Source organism: Lissotriton vulgaris, chromosome 3_1 (assembly GCF_964263255.1).
Source record: "Lissotriton vulgaris chromosome 3_1, aLisVul1.2, whole genome shotgun sequence".
NCBI lineage: Eukaryota > Metazoa > Chordata > Amphibia > Caudata > Salamandridae > Lissotriton > Lissotriton vulgaris.
The window spans coordinates 685315702-685335397 of record NC_141689.1 but is presented as its reverse complement, the minus strand read 5'-3'; positions in this window follow the sequence as shown (position 1 = coordinate 685335397).

Genomic DNA, 19696 nt, shown 5'->3' with positions numbered 1-19696 from the left:
GAAGCACTATTTTTAAGCACACTCACTTTTGATAAAACATTGTATTGCTGGGTTTCATATCTGTGTGACTATTTGAAATAAGGTATAAACATTAATACTAGCACGAGGTTAATTGTATCTATGTACCACTGTTTGAAACATGCAGCAGTTCTGCTGCACTTATAGCTCTGTTGGAAACTTCTCTCTCAGGTGGTCTGATCTGAACACTTTGTTCAAAGCCAGAGTCTCCGATATGCAGCCAAAATCTGTAGCACAAAAGAAAAGCAGCTGAGGAAGTGAGGCTGGCACGTGGGAGGAGTTTGATGTGCCACATGGTATGCCTTACCCACTAGCTCGAATGATTTGTGAGCTATGCAAGAAGCAGAGGACATTTGTGCACATTTTGCTAATTCTGGAGTTTATTATCCACACATCATGAACTAGACCTGATTCAAAATCTTTGGACGTTTTTAGTGAAGATATTACTCATTACAATATGCAATAATCATTACACAAAAAACCCAACGACAGTGTATGACGTAAACATGTTATATGCCTTTCAGCATTGCATGCATGTTGCAGCACCATTTTATGACTTTAAGAGCTGGTTTAAAAACATGGTATTCCTAATACGAGTCATTTAATGATGAGGTACATTGGAGACTTGCTGGATATTTGCAAAGTACATTATCCTGTAGGTTTCGAGAACAGAGTGTGAAAAGTGTGACAGAAGTATGGCATCTTGTGTTTACCAGCAGTATCTCTCTCTCTCTCTTTTTATAGATATGTCTGTTTTTTATTGGCAAGATTTGCACACCTGTCACTATTTGTGATTTGTGGACATGTCTATCACTTTTAGAATGAGTCAAAGCTATCATTCTGAAGGAGTAAACCATTGGTAATTGCAAAAAGTGCAAATCAGTACTAAATAACATTTTCCTGGCTAGGTGGAGCAGATTTCCTGCTTTAGGTCCTTGTGCAGCAGGTGGCTCCATCAAGGTGCAGTACAGTCCTCATTAGCACGTGATATACATGCGAGGAAGCAGGGTCTTTTGCCTAACATTGGCATGTGTTTTCCTTTGGCAGGCATCCCACAACTTCGACCTATCTCCTTCCTTTTCCCTTCCTGACTCTGCAGAGGGAAAATAAAAGCATTCCGTTCTTCTCAACCCACCCTCATTTCAAGTGTGCTACTCTCTTTGTGCTAATTTTCACCTTACAAGCAAACGAAAGGCGGCCCATTGACTTGATGAGGATCACCAGCACTGAAAACCGTTCTCATCCTCCAAAAATGTGTCCTCTCCTCTATTTTCTATAGGCACACCCACCAAATCCACAAATTCTAACTCTTTTTTCAGAGTTAATGAACAGCACACCTGTAGAAGACATCCAGTATACATTTACTATGAAGGCACAGAGATTTCTGGATGGCATATTGAACATAAACTTAAATACAAATGAACCTCCTCTTTTATTCTGTCTGTACTGCACGTGCACATAACAGTTAATTGTCTAAATGGGGTTTGATGCATTACAAAGGTTTATGACTTAAAATAAAATATCATAAGATCCAATGACCTTGGTAACATTGTCTTAGGTAATGTAATGTAGCAGGACAAACTAATACCTGATATCGAATAATATATGACATAATATAGCACATTATTCACCATATAACATATGTCATCACTTAACAAGCAGATGTACCCTTAGTGAGGGTACATCTTGCCTGTGCAGCAAGATTGAACGAAATATCTGAAGAAGGTGGGCATCGCATCATTGACTCTGTAATCTCTCATTCCTAGTTCAAAACTTGCTTGAAGGCAACTTTTATCACCTTGCTTATGAGATTCTTCTAGATGAGTGTTGCCGGAGGGCACTGTCATGTTCCAAGAGGTATCTGGCCTAGGACAACATTTACAGAAGCCTCAGATAGAGTATGTCAAAATGAGTCAAGTACCTGGTTGTCGCTGTTAATCAGTGGCCCTGCATAGAATCAGAAAAGACACTGAGCAATGAGAATGGAAAAAATCTTAACAAACTCCATGTTACAGCACTGGGCACAGCCCTACCTGCGACTAAACAGGCTGCGTCCTACCTCCACATAAATGGCTGTTTATCCCCTGTAGTTAGTCTGGAGCCGGGGGGGGGGGGGGGGGGAGGCAGGATGCCTGGAGACTTCAAAGGGAAACCTTTAGAAGCTTCTCCCACTTCAAATAAGGCCATGTGTAAATATTCGACCCCAGAGACCAACTCTTCAGTAGACCTCTGGACCTGTGTATGCTTTGCTAGGAAGAAGGACTACTGTGCTGCTGAAAAGACTAAAACACGAAGGAATCCCCTGATTCACCTCCAAGTTGCACTGCAAAATGTATCCAATGAATCAGATTCATTAATTACTCCTTATTTTATCAATTTTTCCTTTTCTATCTTTCCTTTGTTCTTTTGGTTTGTTCAATCCATTTTACACATTTGCTTAATAATTTCACGACTTTTCACAAACACGCAGGGACATAAGATGTTCCATATGTCACGATTCTAATAAAAACACCCAATGCATTTCGGGAATTCGACCCTTCATCAGGGTGCTCTATGAAAAAATATATATTTAAACCATCAGTTCAATTATTCACACTTCATACCATTCCAACAAAAATCAACTCGTATACATTCCAAATCTGTACAATGATTGAGAGCTATAAAATCTTACTGCGTATATTTTTCCTTTATCTACGTTTGTACTTTAAAAATGTAACCTCCAAATAATCACCACTTAACTTAACCTCAACATTACCCATCTGTCGAGTGAAACATTAACTCGACAGCCCGTAAATGGGTATTGCTCTTTAAATTTTCATTTTATCTCTGTGTTACCAACAAATGCCAAAAACTCTTTGAATATGATTGTATCCCCACACTTATTGTACGCTTACCGTGACATATGCTTTCATGGCTAAAATATCTTATATTCCATATCTCTTTCCATTATCAACTTGTTATTGTACTACAAGGTTTATCCTTGATGCATTCCCACAACTTCCCCCATTATCGCTAACTGCTCGCTATCAATCAAAGTCCCTTCTCTCATTTAAACCTTCTACCTCCTCTGGGATAATCTGTCAAGTGCCATAATGCGTTTACTAAAATGTGGATCAGATTTTAACATTTTGTGTTCTGACAGGTTAGTAAAGGCTTCCATCTCCTTTTAAATCGCACTCGGTGTACCAGAATCCTTTGGAAATCAATTGTTTGTCACCCATTGTACTGAAAAGACTGCACTCTACTGGACTGCTGCTTTGAAAAGAAAAGCTGTGCTGATCTGTTGCCATCTACCCTCTTGCCTGAGTGAGAAGGATGGGACCTATGTCTGTTGAACTAAAACGCCAAAGTGACTCTAACGGCGAGGTAGCCAGCCTCCTGACTAGAGTCTCAGGGACAATAGGCTTGAACATCCATGAACCCAGCACCCAGACTCTGCCATCTGTTAGTCCAACCCTGCAAAGTGGTGCCACCACAGTCCTAGCCCTTGGAAGAGGTCCTGAAGATGCTCTATCAGCCCATCTGTGGATCCAGCAGAATAGGGCGCAACCCCAAGCTGAACCGATGCATCGCCTCTGCTGTGAGGACTCCGCATAGCCCTCGCAGTACACATCAGAATTGCTGACAGTGCGAAGCTTTCCAAACACAGGAGTTCACATCGTAAATCTCTCATCGAAGGCAGCCTAAACAGCAACACAGGTTCTCACATCACAGCCTCGCAGCTCTTCAGAACTGACACATCTCCTCAACTTCGCAACGCATCCTCGAGGCTGGACTTTGCAATGCAAATGTTCGTTGATGGAGTTCTCGATTACAATTCAGGAACTCACATCGCAGCTCTACTGTGTCTCGGAACTCACACATCACCTCAGATGTCCGACACACCGGCAGTGCGAGACATCGCCACACTCGGCTACCCGCACTTAGAGTACCATTGTGCAACGGGCCTAACTGGGAGTCTACAGCCGTCCCGTTCTCCATCTGACTGGCCTGAACTTGTAACTTTGTCCTAGAATAGTGCAACCAGATATCCACAGTTGGCTCTCTGTACGTTTTGGTGCTTTACTTACTGAAATCTTTAAACCTGCATATTCCAGTTCTACTGATTTGATTTTTTGTTGATTTGGTCTTGTTTTATTTATTAAACTATACTATATTTTTCTAAAGTGGGGTGGGATTTTACTTGTGCTGTGTTTTTATGTTATTTCTGAATTAAGTGCTGCATACATACTTTACATTTATCTTTAAGTTATGCCTAACTGCTCTGTGCCAAGCTACGAGAGGAATAAGCATAGATTATTTTGGGGGTTGCTAGTGCCTCACCCTGATTAGGATTGTGGTTGCTGCTTGAATAGAGTTTGACCCACCTCAACCAGTAGCCTGATTCTCACATTGGTGATCAGCCTTGAGGATTAGGACCTGTGTTGAGCAGTGTCATACTGTAATTTTGATTGACACTAAACATTCCAGCTAAATTAATTGAAACCAATTTGAGCTTTAAACTCTCCTTCACTGACCTTTTTTTTAATTTTCCAAATTCCCCCTTAATCTACCTGACTGTTGGTGTTTGTGGCTTCACCTGCAAAGATGGAATTTGTGCTCCTCAATCTGGAGAGCTACATTGTGCGTGAGCCCAAGAAATTTAGAAAGCTAATAAAGGAGCTGACCAAGAGGGCAGATCTCGAGAAGGCTATGAGAGCATGGGGGGAGGCTCACCAGCTGGTAGACATCACAGAGGACCAGGATATAGAGGATGATGTGGAGGGCTTGGACACCGGCCATTAGGCGTGGGCGGAAAATCCGTTCCGCTCGCGGATTTTGCGGATTTTCGGGAAATCCGCAATCCGCGAGATTTGCGAATTTCCCGCAAAATCCGCAAATCCGCGAGCAGCGGATTTTGCTCGCACTGCTCGCACTGTTCGCGTGAGTTCGCGCCCCGCGAATAAGTGCAAAATTGCAGAAATACGATCTTAGCAAAACTGAAAGTAACTACTTACCAGGTTCAAAAGTTCAGGCTCATCATTAGTAGCCATTTCCTGGAGTGCTTCCTGAGGGGCCCCTCCAGAGTTCAGTTGCCAGTTGAAACTATTATGTGACCCTGCTCTGAACCTCAGAATAGTTACACATATGCCACAAAGGTCCTGAATTACAGCTAAGGGAGACAAGCAGGAGCCAGGCTGGAAGTTAAAATCCATTAATCAGCCCCTAATTCATTATTGTCAGTTGGGGCAGGGCAGGTGTTGTAACTAATTTTGCAACAATGAAAGCACTTAGCAAGTGCAAAAGATCACTAATCAGGGCGCACTAAGGAAGCAGGTGCCAGCTAAAAAAATATTCTGTGACACATTAATCAGCCCCAAATTAATTCAGGTCACTTGAGGCAGGGAAGGTGTGCTTTGCTTTGCCGAAAATAATGTACACTGGACAACCAGAGGGTGTGGTGATGAAACAGAGGGTGGCATGGGTGGGCCAGAGGGTGGCATGAGTAGTCAGAGAGTGGCAGTGGTGACAGAGAGTGGCAGTGATGAAGAAGAGTGTCCCAAACAGGCTGGACACGTAGAAACAACAAGTTCGCGAAACTTGCGACCCGACAGGTAAGTTCGCAATTTGCGAAAGTGTACAAAACCCTCGCGAACTGGCAGAAACACGGGCGAACACAAAAAAAAAAAAAATCCGCAAATTCGCGGGAATTCGCGGATTTTGCGGATTGCGAATCCGCAAATCCGCAAAATTCGCGAACGCGAGATCCGCAAAATTCGCTCATGCTTACCGGCCATGAGATGCATGTGTCATCTGAGAGGGGGGACTAGTTCTGTAGTTTGAACTGCCTGCAAGGGCAGATAGCAGCTTGTCTTCTCAAGGCCTGTCCCCAGAGGAGCTGGCAGACTGGAAAGCAGGGAGGGTATTTCAGATGCAGATGGCCCAGTTGTAAATGAATGAAGAGAAACTGGCCATGGAGGCAGAACAAAAGAAGGCTGAGGCAGAGAGAGCCTTGGTGGAGTGAAAATTATTACAAGTAAAAATTTCTGAATTGAGTCTGAAGGAGCTGGACAAGAAGGCCAGGTACGCCGGGTCTAGCAGTGATGGTGGCAGCATACCTACCATGCATCTTGAAACAAGAGGGTGCATATTCCTAAAGTTCTGGTGCAGGACTTTGTTGCGTGGGATGGGATTGACAAATAGTTTGAAGCATATGATCTGGCTTTGCAGATGCATAGGACCCCTGAGGAGGATTGAAGGGCTAGCCTCTGGAAGCATATCCCTAGCGAGGGAAGGGAGGCCCTGCTGGCCTTAGAGAAGGGGGACTAAATATGGTATCTCCTGATGAAAAAAACCCTTGTAAGGAAATATGGCCTCCCCCCTGGGAATCAGAGGCAGAATTTTAGGGACAGACAGAAGCTACTCCAGCTTTCCTGGGTGATTTTGTGTGGATTTCTTTTGCAAGGCACTGGATGGTTGGGTAAAGGACAGTGAAGTAAAGGATTATTGGGCAGTATAAACGTATTGCGAGAGAGTACAAGTTCAATCTTCGTTTTGCAGAGCTGCATCAACACCTTATTTATAGAAAGCTCATTGAACCCTGGGAGCTTGCAATGGAAGCAGGCCTTTTGCTCCGCACTAGGTTACACAAGAAGGTACCTGGGGGGGAATCACCACAAGGGTGGTCAGGATCCCTACAAGAAGGAGGAATGAGATAAACATAAAAGCAATAAGTTCTTTAAAAGTCCCCAAAATAGTTCCAATGTTAAAGACTCCCAGCCCCTGCTTGAACAAAAAATGAGTGGTTCCCTGGCAATATGTCCTCTGGGAAGGCACCCCTACGTGAAAATAGGTTGAGCACAACAAGAAGGGTGCCAGGTTTACAAATTGGGCACATCCTCCCAGTGGTGGGATGACACTGGGTTGGTTAGTGCAGTGTTTGGGGAGGCGATTGCCATGGGGTAGTGTAGAGGTTGCCTTAGTGTCCCTGGGTGAAGGAGAGATGGTGCATAGCACTCACATGTCTAGTAACATTAAGAATTCCACGCAGTGGGTCACCATCAAAGGGCAGCGGGTGGAGATTCTGAGATGCACTGAAGCTAGCATGGCAATAGTCAGATATCATCTGGTGACCTCAGAGCTGGTGGTCCCTAATGCATTCCACCAGATTATTGCAGCACACAACAATGAGAGTCACTACTCAGTGGCTTTGGTTCCCTTTGAATAGGGGTGGGGGATCGCAGGTTCCTTGAGGGTAGATGTGAGTCCATCCATGCCTGTAGATAGTCTGCTTGACAATGACCTAGAACACACCATATGGAAAAAGGTGGAACTCAGGACACACCTGGCAGGGCTCAAAAATCCACAGTCCCACACGCATTGGCGTTCAAGATTTATTCAGAATGAGATATTTTATGGACTACTTGCATTAGCCCTTGCTGGAGAGTTGAAAACCCTCTAACTTCAGGGAAGACAAACTGACTTCTGGCCTCTGTCTCTGAAAGCAGAGCAAATGTGACACAAATTAAAGGCATCTTTATTGTTGACAAAGTGAAAGAGCAATAGAAATGGCATTACATATTGTTATCTTGTCACATTTGCGGGCTTTAAGAGATAGAGATCAAAATTCAGCTTATCTTATTACATTCATTTTTCTTTCTGTGACTTAATTTAGAGGATTTTGTAATGTGAACTGTGTAATACTTGAATTGTGCAAACTATGTTAAATTAAAAGCTGTAAGATGTTAGACTTTTTTCTAACACAACACTGAAATAGCTAAGTGAACTGTTCAAACATTTCACATATATTTCGCTAGTTATGAAGAACCATTTTTGTATTCTGTGGTGAAAACTAATTAGAACACTTTACTTGGTGATGTGCAAATATTAAATTTTTTTGCTGAAAGTCAATTTCCAAAAATTGATTATGAGCTGTTATCAGTAAAACTACACGTTAGTGGGAAAGTTGTGTATCCATTTCAATGGAAAATATGTTATCTGTAAATGATAATGCAATACCACATCATGCTTTGGAAATATATTTATGAAAAGTGAGTTTTTAAACATGAACTGTGAATTAATACTGCACCAGCCCAGATTACAATGCTATTAGTGAACTAAGAGGCAAGCCAGGAATCATGTGTACCCTATAAATGCGCTCGATTCTTGGTATACACAGAGCAAACATATGGGGCCATATGCAGGCACCCTAATACCGGTCGGTAACGGTCAAACCGGTATTAGGCATTTGGGATGTAGGTGGCTACATTTCAGATTCGGTAATTTACCGATTTATGAAATGTAGGAAGCACTCAAGTGAGTGCTTTTCACCTAAAAGGATTCGTTATTTACCACCAACTACAAGTTGGTGGTAAATTACGAAAACCCTAAAAAAAGGAATTTTTTGCATTTAATAACAGTGCCATGTGGCAACCGCATGTGCACCCATGCACAATTTAGGTGTGCAACAGGGTGTCAAAGTGACACCCTGCCACCATTGAATGTTTCCCCCCTTTTACCGAATCGGTAAATACTAATTTGGTAATTCCCATTCATTCCTATAGGCCCAAAGGAATGAATTGGAATTACCGAATCGGTATTTGCCGATTCGGTAAATACAGAATCCTACTGATTCGGTAATACTTACCGAGTAATTGCCTACATAGCATTTACCGACTCTAAAATACCAAATCGGTAAAATTCGGTATTTTAGATTCGGTGAATGTAGTTTACCTACATCTAGCCCTTAGTCTAGTAAATAATGAGTTTTTGTTGTACATCAGAAAAAGTGAACTTGCATATTTGATGGTGTTTTCTTATTTGATGATAAAGAAACAGGCAGCTCCGTAAGATAACATATTTGCCTAGAATCACATAATTTGAGACCAGGTCATGAGCCAATTACTGGGTCGAATAGATTAATAAAGTTACTAGACCTGCAAGTTTAGTAACATTTTTATGATTTTTCGAGCCCTGCCTGGAGATATTACGATTGCCTGAGTGGGTGTGCCTCACCACACGGTCCGTTGCGGGACGTGAAGCCTGGAAAAATGGCCCAGGTGCCTCCCAAATAGAGGAAGGACAAGGGGGGTGGGAATACCACTCCTGAAACTCTCACAGTTCAGGAGTGGACTGAACCTGAGGGTGACATACTGGAACCTACTGGGAAGGGCATTTTTGCCCTGGGGAACCTTCCTGAGCTGTCCAACTGGCAAAAAGGAGGAGGTCTCACTACGGAGGATACTGCAAGGTGCAGATGAAGTGTCCTAATCTTATAGGCCTACGGTGGCAGGCCAAGGCCCGGGCAGATGGTGGCACCTGCTCGATAGGGGGAATGGTCTCCTGTATAGCGAACCTAAGGTTCCGGAGCATGGCACAATACATTTGTTGGTGGTCTCCCAGTGCTACAAAGCCTTCCTAATGGAACTGGCTAAAGATGACGCACTTAGCGGGAAATCTAGGGCAGGACACGACCTTTGAAAAGATTGTCACCGACTTTTATTGGCCCCAGATGAGTATGGACTCAGATGCGTTCTACAGGTCATGCCCTACCTGCCAGGCCAAGAGCAAGTTAGATAGAAAGCACAAGGCTTCCTTACAGCCCTTCCCTGTCATTGACATTCACTTTGAGCAGGTGGACATCAACATTGTTGGGCCTCTGGACTCCAGACCAGCCCTTGACAATAGATTCCACCTGGTCTTTATGGACCATGCCAACCGGAACCCGAAGGTTATATCTCTGTGGTTACTGACTGCACCAACAGTGACCAGGGTACTGATGGGTATCTTTACTTGCATGAAGTTCCCCAAGGAGGTCGTGTCTGACTGACGTATCAACTTCATGTCTGCATACATGGAGTCCTTGTGGGAGGAATGTGAGGGAACCTATAAGTTCTCCACCTCTTACCACCTCCAAGTCAATGGTCTTGTTGAAAGGTTCACCAAGACCCTCAAAGACATGTTCATGGGCCTATCGGAGCCCTTGAGGCAGAAATTGTATGTCTTCTTGCCATGCCTGCTGTTTGCATACAGTTGGGTACTACTGAAGGGTTTGGATTCAGTCCCTTTGAGCTTCTGAATGGGTACCCTGTGTTAGAACCTCTCAGCCTGGTGAAGGAGGGTTGGGAGAAAACTCCTAAGAAAGCCCCCAGAATGTGATCAGCTACATGCTGGCACTCCGTACCAGATGAAGTGCTTCTGGAAGAAGAACAACAAGAATTTAGAAGCCATCCAAGTGCTCATGAAACAGTGGTATGACCAAAAGGCCACTCTGGTCGAGTTTCCACCTGGCTAAAAAGTGTGGGTCATGTAGCCCAGCGCCCAGTAGCACAACCTCTGTACTTTGCCCTATAAGGTAAAAGGGTGCAAGAGTGAGGTCACCTACCTGGTGGACCTCAAGACTCCCAGGAAACCCTTTAAGGGTTTTGTATATCAATCCCCTAAAACCCCACTTCGACAGGTCTGAGGTAACCATGCTCCTGGTCACAGATGATGGAATGGAGAAGAATCAACCCTCCCCTACCTCATATTTTTGAAGGGGCAGGAGGGGCTGGGAAAGGGTATCATTCTCTCTCCCACCCTGACCCTAGAGCAACAGAGAGACTGCTGCCAGTTGCTGGGAAAGTTTGCCTCATTCTTTTCCCTTACTCCAAGACTCACTACAAGGTGGACCCATGATATTGAAACTGGGAACAGTGTACCGGTGAAGAGTAAAATCTATAGTCTATCTGACAAGGTAACAGCCAGCATTAATGAGGAAGTCACCAAGATGGTGTCATTGAGCTCTCAAGCAGACATGGGTTCCACCCAGTGGTGTTGGTCCCACTGCTCCCTTCCAGGTACCACCTCAGATTAGGTTCTGTATGGGTTACTGGGGGCTCAATGCAGTCACCAAGACTGATGTGCACCCTGAGTGATGAATTTGTAGATCGGTTGGTAGCTGCCTCTGTACATTTGACTTCATGTCAAGGTACTGGCAGATTGCATTCACTGAGTGGGCCAAAAGGGCACTTCAACATTCTTTGTAATGGCCTTCAAATTGAAGAACCCTCCTTCCACCTTCCAGAAGTTGGTCAATCAGGTACTGGCTGGCTTGGACCACTTCAGTACCACCTACTTAGATGACATTGGGGTCTTCAGTCCCACCTGGGAGCATGATTTGAACCACCTCATTAAAGTGCTTAAGACTTTGCAGAGGGCGGGCCTGAATATCAAAACCAGTAGGTGCCAGGTAGGGCAGGGTTCAGTGGTCTACTTGGAGGAGGAGGTAAAGTGTAACCCCTCCAGGCCAAGATCGAAACCATTCCGGTTTGGGAACCCCCCAACATCCCGACAGAGATGAGAGACTTCCTAGGCCTCATCGGGTGCTACAGGAGATTCGTCAAGGGGTATGGCACTTTTGTTGCTCCCTTTGCAGAGCTGACTTTTAAGAAGACAGGTGATCAGGACAGAGGCTTGCCAGAATGCTTTTGACATCCTGAAGATGGCTATGTGTACAGCACCCATTCTTAAGGCTCCTGATATCTCCAAAGAACTCATTGTGCAGACAGATGGCTCAGAGCATGGCATAGGGGCAGTGTTCTCACAATTAAACAAAGAGCGCCTGGATCAGCCAGTAGACTTAATAAGTAAGAGGGAAACAAAAGAGGAATGCAATGCACAGGGAAGCCTTTGCAGAGGTCTGAGCCCTGAAAACACTGAGACCATACCTGTTTGGTGCTCACTTCCTGGTTCAGACAGATCATAGATCCCTCAGATGGCTAATGCAGATGAGGGTTGAGAAATGCCAAAGTGATGCGGTTGTCCATCATCCGACAGGGAATATGCTTTACGGCGGAACTTCGTCCAAAAGCAACCAATGCTTATGGTCTCTCCAAGTTTTTCCACCTTAGTGATGAGAACTCGAAAGGGATTGTGTAGTTCTCGTCACTTGCAGCTGGGGGGGCACATGTTAGATTTGGCATCATTTGCATGGTTGTTCACTTAACTTTTTGCATTCTACCATCCTATTATGCTGACTTCATTTTTGCTGGCTTTATGACTCTGTACACTTTACCACTACTAACCAGTGCTAAGGTGCTTGTGCTCTCTCCTTAAAACTTGGTAGAATTGGCTTATACCCAATCAGCAACATTAATTTACTCGCCAGTCCCAAGTGGTACTACCTGTGTACATGGCCTGTAAATTAGATGCTACTAATGGGCCTGAAGCTCTGATTATGCCACCAACTTTAATAGTCGTTTCAACATATCTCAGGTCTGCCATTGCAGCCTGTGTGTGCAGTTTTTAAACTGCCCTGTTGACCTGTCAAAATAAACCTGTTGCCAGGCGCAAACCTTTCTTTTTGATACATGTAGGTCACCCCTAGGGTAGGCCCTAGACCACCCAGAGCGCACGGTGCATTGTATTTAAAAAAAAGAAACATGTATGTTTTAGTTTCACATGTCCTTGTAGTGAAAACCTCTTAAATTAACTTTTCCTTGCTGCAATCCATACTTCTCCCAGAGACTAATATCGGAGTTACCTTATTACATTTATTATGTGATCATTTCTAAAAGGGAGTGGGTAATCGTTCATGTCTGGTGTCTTTGGAATTGTAATGAAAAATCATCTCTCATGGTGCAGTTGGATTTTAAATTTAAGTTTTGAAAATGCCACTTTTAGGAAGTTGACGTTTTCTTGCCTTAGCCATTTAGTGTCTGCAGCCTTTTTCTTTGTCACATGACTGGGAGCTTGTTTACAACCTAGATATACACATAATATGTAGAGCTTAGGTGTGCCATCACTGGCAGAATGAGATGGCAGACCTGGGCACAGCTTTACTTGCACAAGGAACCGATGCCCTGCTGACCTGCTGCCTGTTGCCTCCTGCCTGGGTGAAAATGATCTCCACTGCTCCGCAGCCTAACCATGAGCAGAACCAATGCATCGTTTCTGCTGTGAGGTTCCCCCGACTCAAGGACTCCGCATCTACCTTGCGATTTATTGCCGGTGCAAAGCTTTTCCAATGCAGGCCCGCATCTCATATCTCTCGCTAATGACAGCCTAAATGACGATGCAGGTCGTCACATCACAGCCTTGCAGCTGTTAGAAACTTGTGCATCCTCGATGCTGGACTTTGCTTGTCAATCTTCATTTGCTGGGTCCTCGACGGCAATGCAGGACCTTACATCGCAGCTCCACAGTGCCTCGAACCAACGCATCACCTCGGCTGTGCAACGCATCTTTTGTGCGGGATCTCGCGACACTCTGCAAATAGGGCTTAAGGTAGCTTTTTTCAGCAATCTTAACTGGGTCTCTATATCTGGCCTTCACTACATCACAGTTGGCCTGAACTCATGACTTTGTTCAGGTGCTGTGTGATCAAATATCCACAGTTGGTGCTTTGTGCTGTTTGGCGTTATAATTACTGAAATCTTTAAAAATGCACTTCTCCAGAACTACTCACCGAAATTTTTCATTTTGATCTTGCTTATTTCTTAAAACATACACTATTTTTCTAAAGTGGTGGGGGATTTTTCTTCTGTTGTGCGCTCACAATATTACTATATGAAGTGCTACATAAATACTTTAAGGATTGCCTCTAGGTTAAGCCTGATGGCGTTGTGCTAAGTTACAAGAGGAATGAGACATGTTAAATTGGGTTTTAGTTGTGCCTCATCCTCCAAAGGATTGTGGTTCCCTCTTGAGTAAGGTTTCACCCCTCTCAACCAATAACCCAGTTTCTCACAAGGGCTAAACCTCTTTTCACCATGAATAGGCACATTCATAAATATACACTATTGTTAGATTTGGGGGTCTCTAGTTGGCAGAGGTAAGTACCATTGACCAAATTGGGACCCTTGCGTCTAGTCAGGGTAAGGGGCTACACTCCTAAAATAACCCCTGCTCACCCCATTGTTAGCTTGGCACGAGGCAGGCTTATCTCAGAGGCAGTGTGTAAAGCATTTGTGAACACATACAGTAATACAGAGACAACACTACAGCTGGACACCACCCAGGTTGTATTATAAAAAATAAGTATTTTTACATGGACTTAACCCAAACAACAAAAATCCACAATAGTGTACTCAAAAGTAGACTTTAAAGTAGTAGGAAATAGCTCAGTTCTCTCAAGTTGTAAATGCAACACTTTACTCTCAAAGTACCTTGGATGCGTAACACAAAGCAAACACAAGGGTCGCAGGGAAGGTGATGCATCGGTTCCTTACACTCAGGGGAGTGGATGCGTCGGTTCCTTACTGCTGCGCTGGGGAGGGGAGTTGATGCTCGCTTCCGTACTGTGTGGAGAGGTGATACGTTGGTTTCTTACTGATCTCCGGTACGATGCAACAAGATGGCACCTCGATGCGATACTTCTCTCCGGTGGGATGCGACAAAATGGCGTCTTGGTTACGATGCAACAAAGGCGATGGGTGCACGCCCGATGGTCGTCCGGCAACTCGATGATCGTTGCAGCCGCAACAGGCCCTGCGATTACGTTTCTCCTGTGATGCGACGGCGACCTCTGCGGCGGCGATATGCTTCTCCGGTGATGCGACGTGCTTCGGCGATGCGATGGCGACAGTGGCAGCGGCGGCTCGCTTCTTTGGCGATGCAATGACAACTGCTGTGAGGCGACAACATGCTTCTCGTCATTGATCACGCTTCCAGCTCCCAGCGACACGCAGTCTCTCAGAAGGCCCAGCACAACAGCAGGCAATTCAATTCCCAGAAAGGGAATTCAGGGGGAGCTGGTTGGTGAAGTCTTGCATCCCTGAGACTTCAGGCAAGAGGCAAGTTTAAGCCCTTGGAGATTCTTCTTCAAGTTGATGAATGGCACACTCAGTCCTCTTCTTCTTTCTTTGGCAATGAAGCAACCACTGCAGGACAACCCCCAAGCACACATCACAGGGGTAGTCTCCTCCTTCAGCTTCCTGGTTCTTCTCCTCAGCAAAGGTTTGTCTTGATTACCAGAAGTGATCTAAAGTTCTGGGGTCTGGGTGCCCCCTTTTATACACCAAAATACGTTGTGAAGGCAGAGAGTGTCTGTGCCTAGTCCAAACCAGTTCTGTGCAGTCCTGGAGCACTTTGTTAACAGGACTCCTTCTTTCCTTTGACACTGTGGGCCGGGGTCATCAAACACACCACAGGAGGTGGAGCCATCATTGTGGAACATACGCACAGCCCTATTCAGGTACATGTGCAACTCCTCCCAGCACTCTACATAGAGATAGGTCTATTCAGCCCTGTGCTTACTCACCTTGTCTCCTGGAGTCCACAGCCCCTGTCACTCAAAAACCAGACAAGGAATACACAAACTAGCAGAGGCAGACTTGGAAAATTTGGCAAGAAAACACCTACTTTCTAAAAAGTGGTATTTTCATACAAAGAATGTTAAAACCAACTTCACTAAAAGATGCATTTTATCATTCTGAGTTCCGGCAAACTAAACTCAAATTTCTACCTAGTTCCCTGAGTCAGTTAGGATTATAAGATGTTATACCAAACTTGCCATCGTGACCTATGGGGAAAAAGGTAGTCTTGCAACAGTGAAAAACGAAAATGGCTGTAATTCACTATCAGGACATGACACACACATCAGGGCATATCCTACCTTTTACCTACAATGCACCCTGCCCTTGGGCCTACCTTAGGGGTGACTAATATGTAGAAAGGGGAAGGTTTAGGGACTGGCGAGTGGGTGCACTTGCCAAGTCAACATGGCAGTACCAGAGTGCACACAGGCTCTGCAGTGGTAGGCCTGAAAAACATTTTACAAGCTGCTCCGGTGGGTGGCACAAGCAGTGCTGCAATCCCAAGAGCAGCATTTGATTTACAAGCCCTGGGCACACGCAGTGCACTGCACTAGGCTCTGACAAGTAAACCAAACAAGCCAATCATGGAGTCACTAATCCATACATCAATTTACCATAGGGAGCACTTGCACTGTGGTACTGAATAGCAGTGGCACAGTGCCCAAAAGCATCTAAAACCAGCAAAAAATGGAAGGGAGACCCACACCAATGATGCCAGGTCTAACAACTATGTATATACTTTAAAGTTTTCAATAACATTCAATGTCCTATCCTGGTGCATAAAGTGGGTATACTTGTAGCTACAAATATGAACAACTCAGCTGCAATGACATTTATTATTAAACAAAAATATTAAAAAGAATACCAACATTGTAACATTTCTTTCAGATTTTCCCACCACCTAATGATGGAGCAAGTTTTTGTTCTCCAACTTCCCCTTTCTTGCCTCAAGCTCACCTGTTTTAGCACCAAAACGACCTGAATGAGTTTTTAAGGTAGCTCCTCACCTGTCTACTTTAGTGGAACAACAGAAGTATTGCAATGTATAAAGACATTCTTTGACTGTTTGTGTGCGCTCATTACCTTTGGTGCCTCAGCAACCAAATAAGCCAGGCTGGCTCTGAGATGCTAGTGCCTGTGGCCTTCTGCTTGCTCAATCCTATTCTCTATGGACGTTGAAGATTCCAGTCTGCCTTGTTCTTGCCCAGGTAATTATTTTGAAAAGGGCATGCCTCACAGTGAATGATGTTAAACGCAAGGATTGACAAATTAATCTTGTCGCATCTGCATTTAATTCTGTAAAGCATTATAAACTATGTTAAAATTATGTAAATCACTGATCCACTATCAAGCTATAATAACGCAAATGTTATATGTTACACATATGTAAAGAACACTAAATGCAATATGCATTTATATTATAATTATTAAATGTGCACTCAAATAAAATGAATATATAAAATATATGAAAAGTAATAGGGGTACAAATTTAGGTCTTATGTAATAGGGGTACATAAGACCTAAATCAACCTTACATACTATGTGAAAACATCTATGTAAATCACTGTACACTATCAAGCTATAATAATGCAAATGTTGTATGAAATACATATGCAAACTACACTAAATACAGTATGCATGTATAATTAATAAATGTGCACCAAATAAAATAAATATGTGAAATATATGAAACGTATGGGGGTACACAAGCAGAAAATATAAAGATTATGCAGCTTCCACATTCGCATGGTCAGCAGTAGCAGAAAGCCTGGCCAGTAGAGCTTGAACGGGGCATTTGGGTTTCTTCTTCGCTAGGAGGGAACTGAAATAATTCAGCTACACAGAAATACCCAGTAACCGCAGAGTTCACAGAATTCTGAGTCCAAGAGGTGCTCTTCCAGAAGCTGGAGTAAGATTCTACCTTATATGCTAAATGCAATGGATGAGGTACACTCTCCAAGTGTCTTTGGAGGGAATCTCTGTATATTCCTTTCAATCAGTCAAGGATGGCATCATGTGTACATTCATTATGCTTATGAAACTAATGCCACGCCCATATTCACCACCTTTTGCACAACTTTGAGGCTAGCCTAGTAAAACCTTAGATATATTAAAAGAAGAATGATTGAGACGTTTTACCTTGTGACTGGCTGATATTGTTTTCAAAATGGCAAATTCCGGAAATTCACAATAGTTTTGTCGAATAAAAAGCACGATTCCATCTAGAAGAAGGCTGCTGTGAGAAGTCTGATCTCCAAAAATGTTGTCAGTATGTAAACTTGTAGGCTAATAATATAGGACAAATAGCAGTCTGTGAACAATGGGCATAATAGTGGAAAGAGAATGAAACATGTTTAGAATTTGGGGAGCAAAAGGCACAGGGGGATATTCACAACAAACAACAATAGTTATCGCTAGGTTCGGTCAGCGTGACTTTTATTATCGCTGTGTAACACAAGAAATTATCGCCTTGTTAGCGATGTATTCAAAACACGCTGCTAGCAGGCGATAGTTTCCTGTACTGGGTCACAAGTCAAGCAATATGATTAGCGTTACGGCGATATATATTCTCATGCTAACGTGAAAAAAGTGGTGATGGCCCAATTAGTGATCTGAAATAGAATGCTAATCGGCGCCAGGCTTTTATTTTCCAAGGTAGGCAGGAAAAATCACTGCAAAACACCCACCAAGCAGCCCAAACACCCTCCCAAAAAAGCAGAAGTTTTGAGACAAGCCTTGGAGGAAGCTGGACCAAGCACAGAGGCCAACAACCCCACAAACACCCAGGAGAACCAGCCAGAGACATAGGGGAGAGCCAAGGAGAAGAGGAAGAGGAAGACATGATTCCGTCAGCAGGAAAACCAGGTCCTGATTGCAGAGGTGACCAAATAACAACTTTTTGTCACCTCCAATGTGTCATTGGCAACCAAAAATGCAATATGGCAGTCGATCGTGTTCAAGGTGAATGATGTCGGATAGGTGAGGAGGGCAGTGGATGGCTGCAAGTAGCGCTGGCATGATGTCAAGTGCAAAACCAAGTTGAAACTTGCAGCCAACCTGAAAGCAGCAATGCAGACTGGAGGTGGGAGTCCAGCACCACTGGAGGAGCTGGATCCGTTGGAGGAACAGGTGTCCGATGTCATCAGCTAGGAGACAGTGATTGGAGTTCCAGGACAGGATACTGCTTAACAGGACCAGTCACAACAGCAACAGGGTGAGTACCAAATCTTGTCACAGTTCCACTTGGCCAATGAATTGCAAGTCACATATTGTTGGGCTCACAGACCTGGAAATGTGCTCTGAAAAGTCAAATAAATATATTCAAGTATCGTTTTACACCACACAATAGGGCCTACGTGAAAGAGCAAAGGCACACATTGATTGGAGATGCAGCAGGCTGTCAAAAAGGCTCTCTCACCTCAACACCATACATATGCATGTGCCCGTATGTTGGAGTTGTGTGCAAAATTGTGCATGTGCATCAAGGGGGACACAACTACACTTACACGATCTTGCACACAACCCAGACACACGTGCACAATGCTGCACGTTTGCTGACATTGGTGGTGGCATGCCCACTCATGCACATGATCAGTCACACACACACACTGCATCCTTATGTTTTGTATCAGAGAGATGTGGCCCTGTGCAGATGATATGTATATGTGTGCTGATGAGGCAAGGGGGGCATGTAGAGATCCTGACACATCTCCAGTCAATGTGTCTGCCTGCTTGTCCATTAGATGCAGTCCTGTGTACACAGTGACGCCTCGCTGTGGTGGGGAGGGGCGATGGTGCGGGGCAGCAGAGGGGCTGGATGGGGATAGTGGAGTTGGACACACGACTGGATTGAGTTAGGTAAGTCCATAACTAAATCTAATTACCTTGCGCTTGCTGCATTGCCAACTCAGCGATGCAGCAAGTGCAAGGTAACTAGTTAAAATCATGTATTCAATAACCTAACTCCAGCCGTTGTACGTCCAAATCCACTACACCCCATCCTGCCACTCCCCCTACCTGCCCTACTGCACAGCAACAACACGTGAACAGCACTCCCACTGTGAGTCGTCACTGTATGTACACCACATGACAAACCACCTATTGAGTCTGCATTCCAGAAACAAATGCAATGTCATGATAAAATAATCAAGCAGCCTACTGGCTCAAAGGTGTATATTCCACCATGCACACAAACAGCAGACTACACACAAAACATGATGTAATACAATGATAAGGGTGACAATGCCTACAACACCACAGTGCAGGGACAATGCCTGTCAGGAATGTGTCAACAAAATCTGTACCCCATCACTTGTCTGTGTGCCAGACTCACAGAACTACAATGTCCCTGTAAAGAAGTATGGCAACCAAAGTATTACAACAAGCAGGGATAGCAAAGTTGC